The sequence below is a fragment of the Carlito syrichta genome, unplaced genomic scaffold (genome assembly GCF_000164805.1).
Source record: "Carlito syrichta isolate Samal-C Ts95f unplaced genomic scaffold, Tarsius_syrichta-2.0.1 Scaffold123472, whole genome shotgun sequence".
Taxonomy (NCBI): Eukaryota; Metazoa; Chordata; class Mammalia; order Primates; family Tarsiidae; genus Carlito; species Carlito syrichta.
In genome coordinates, this window is record NW_007067568.1 from 3,526 (window position 1) to 7,247 (window position 3,722).

Genomic DNA, 3,722 nt, shown 5'->3' on the forward strand with positions numbered 1-3,722 from the left:
CGGCCTTTGCCTCAGTTTGCTCTGAGCCTGACCTGCTTGGCAGCGAGGAGGAGTGGAGGTGTCCTGGGCCTCCGGGCTGCCACCGAGAGGTGGGGGCGTCGGTCTCCAGGCTCCCTGAGATCCTGAGAAAGCCGGGCCCGCGTGAGGAAACAGCCGGCCGGGCAGCCAGCGCCCCTCCTGCAGCCCCTGCCTCGCAGCTCGGGGCCCGCGGCGGAGGGTGGAGGGTGGAGGGTGGAGGCGGGTGACGTGCGATGGACCCGACTGCTGAAGCGACTGACGTGGAGGCTGGGGGCGGTTGCTGAGGCTGCTGTGCTTTCTTACAGCTTCCTGGACTCCTGCTCCCCCGGCGATGGCCGCGAGAGGAACGGGGTCCGGAATTCTTGTCTTCGGGTGTCCTCGAGGCCTCCCGGGCTTTGGCAGGGCACCGCTTCCCGGGCTGTGCTCGTCTAATCAGCTTTACTTCTTCCTCGCCTGTGTCCAGCCCCCAGAATAGGTTTGGGGCTTTTTTGAGTCAGTCTCACTCTGCCGCCCAGGCTGGAGTGCAGCGGCATGCTCACGGCCATCGCAGCCTCGCCCTGCTGGGCTCAGGCGCTGCTTCTGCCTCCGCCTTCCAAGTGGCCGGAGCCTGGCTAGTTTTTCGGTTTCTTGTAGAGACGAGGTCTCGCCAAGTTGCCCAGGCTGGTCTCGAATCCCAGGACTCAGGCAATCCTCTCTCCTCTGCCTCCCAAAGGGCTGGGATTACAGGCATGAGCCACCGTGCCCGGCTCAGAATAGGTTTTAAAAATGTTTCAGGCTTTGCTTGGCTGTTCCTTATTTCCCTCCTAGGTTTTATGAAAGTCACGGGAGAAATAAAAGGCTTGAGGGCAGTTTAAGATACAGTGAAGATTTGCAAAACAAGTGCTAAGAAAAGCAAATATAAAATATTTAGATGGGATGGGGTAGCAGATTTATTTTTTTGGTTTTTTATTTTTATTTATTTATTTATTTTATTATTTTATTTTTCTTGAGTTGGAGTCTCACTCTGTCGCCCAGACTGGAGTGCAGTGGCTGCTCCCGGCCACTGCAGCCTCAACCTGCTGGGCTCCGGCCATCCTTCCGCCTCAGCCTTCCGAGTAGCCCTAATACAGGCACACGCTACCACGCCCGGCTAATTTTTTGATTTATTGTAGAGATGAGGTCTCGCCAAGTTGCCCAGGCGGGTCTCAAACCCGCGGGCTCAGGCAATCCACTCACCTCAGCCTCCCAAGGTGCGGGATTACAGGCTGAGCCACCGAGCCCGGCTTAAAAATTTTTTTAAAGAGAGAGAATCTATATTCAGTCCCAGATTTCTCTCAAAAAAGATATTTTAGAAATTGTGAGGTCATGTTTTCTGTGAAGCTTAGTGGTGAGCTTGGGGGAGATATATGTGGAAGAGGGAGAGAAGAATCTCCAGGAATTATTTCCTAGAGGAAACCTTCCCTGACTCCTGGACTCGGCCTGGTACCCCTATTTATATCAATGGCTCTCATAGCATGGTATTTCTTTCCTTCAATGAGAGTTTATAATTACTCAGTTACTTCTGTGATTTCTTGATCAATGCCTGTTTCCTCCCAGAGTCCTTGAGCTCCACGAACGCAGGGAATAAGTCTGTTTCACTCAGCATCATTCCCCTAGCACCAAGCATGTCGTGGGCACTCGGGTCGTGTCTGGGCAACGGAATGGACGTAAACCTGAGTGGCACTCTGTTTCTCCAGGACTAACACCCCACACGTGTCTTTTATGCTGTCACTGTTTGTTCCCTTGATAGTGAGACCTCCTGGGAGGAGGAGGAAGTGGGAGGCATTGGGTGGTGTGAGCCAACCGGTAACTCAGGGCATGACCTGGAAGTTTCCAGAATGCAAATCGCTTGCATTCTCCAGCACCAAGTAGCTGCCTGCAGTGTCTGAGCGTTCTCAGCACAGCTTTTCTCCCCATGTCCGCTGCCTACTGGCCATCTTCGCCAGCATCCTGTTACCACCTCAGCAACACACACCCCAAACAGAAGGCATCACCCTCCTCCCAGGTAGGCATCTCTCCCCCACCACTGTTTCACCAATCTCCTAGGTTAGAAATTGTGAGGTCATGTTTTAGTCATCTGTATGACCAAAGTCCTGTCCTTTCTTTTAAAGGTGGCATGGTCATCAGAATGTGACTGAATTCTTTCTCTGGGCCTGGCACACAGTGGCTCATGCCTGTAATCCCCGCATTTTGGGAGGCCGAGGAAGGAAGATCACCTGAGGTCGAGACCAGTCTGGGCAGCATAGTGAAACCTTGCCTCTACAAAAAAATTAAAAATCTAGCCAGGCGTGTTGGTGCATGCCTGTAGTCTCAGCTACTTGGGAGGCTGAGACAGTAGGATCACCTGAGCCCAGGAGGTTGAGGCCATGGTGACCTGTTATTGTGCCACTGTTACTCCAGCCTGGGCAACTGAGTGTGACCCTGCCTCAAAAAAACAAAAAAACAAAGACAAAAAAACTATCTCTGCCACAGGTAGCCTTGGATAAGATGTTATCAAACAGCACATGGCCTCAGCTTTCTTACCTGCAAAATGGAGATATATCCACTTCAGAAGGATGTTTGTAAGGATTGAATGAAATCATATATATACAGTGTTGAGCAAACATCAGTAACTATTACCAAAAAGTGACTTTGTATACATTCCAACTTCTTTGTACCAAAACTCAACAAAATAAACTTAGAAGACAAGCTGTGGCTGGGCTCGGTGGCTCGGCCTGTCATCCCAGCATTTTGGGAGGCTGAGGCGAGTGGATTGCCTGAGTCCGCGGGTTCGAGACCCACCTGGGCAACTTGGTGAGACCTACAATAAATCAAAAACTAGCCGGGCGTGGTAGCGCGCACCTGTAGTTCTGGCTACTTGGAAGGCTGAGGCGGAAGGATCGCCGGAGCCCAGGAGGTGAAGGCAGTGGTGGCCGGGAACGTGTCACTGCACTCCAGCCTGGGCGACAGAGTGAGACTCCGACTCAAAAAAAAAAAGAGAGCGAGAAGCCGTGACCTGGAGACTGGTTGCAGGACAAGGTGAATGCACTCCTCACTGTGCCAAGTGTCCTATAGGACACTGCACTACTGAGCCATGCACTTAAAAGTTGTTAAGGGCCAGGCTTGGTGGCTCAGTCTGTCATCCTAGCACTGTGGGAGGCCGAGGTGAGTGGATTACCTGAGCCCACGGATTCGAAACCAGCCCAGGCAACTTGGCGAGACCTCATCTCTACAACAAATAAAAAATGAAGCCGGGCTCGGTGGCTCAGCCTATAATCCCGCGCCTTTGGGAGGCTGAGGTGACTGGATTGCCTGAGCCCGTGGGTTTGAGACCCGCCTGAGCAGGCGAGACCTCATCTCTACAATAAATCAAAAAAATGAGCCGGGCGTGGTAGCGCGCGCCTGTAGTTCCAGCTACTCGGAAGGCTGAGGCGGAAGGATCGCCGGAGCCCAGCAGGTCGAGGCTGCGGTGGCCGGGAGCGGCCAATGCACTCCAGTCTGGGCGACAGTGAGACTCCAACTCACAAAAAAAAAAAAATGAGCTGGGTGTGGTGGTGCATGCCTGTAGTTCCAGCTACTTGGAAGGCTGAGGCGGAAGGATTGCCGGAGCCCAGGAGGTTGAGGTTGGATTGGCCATGAGCATGCCACTGCACTCCATCTTGGGTGATGCAGACACTCCAACTCAAAGCACACACACCAGCACCTGC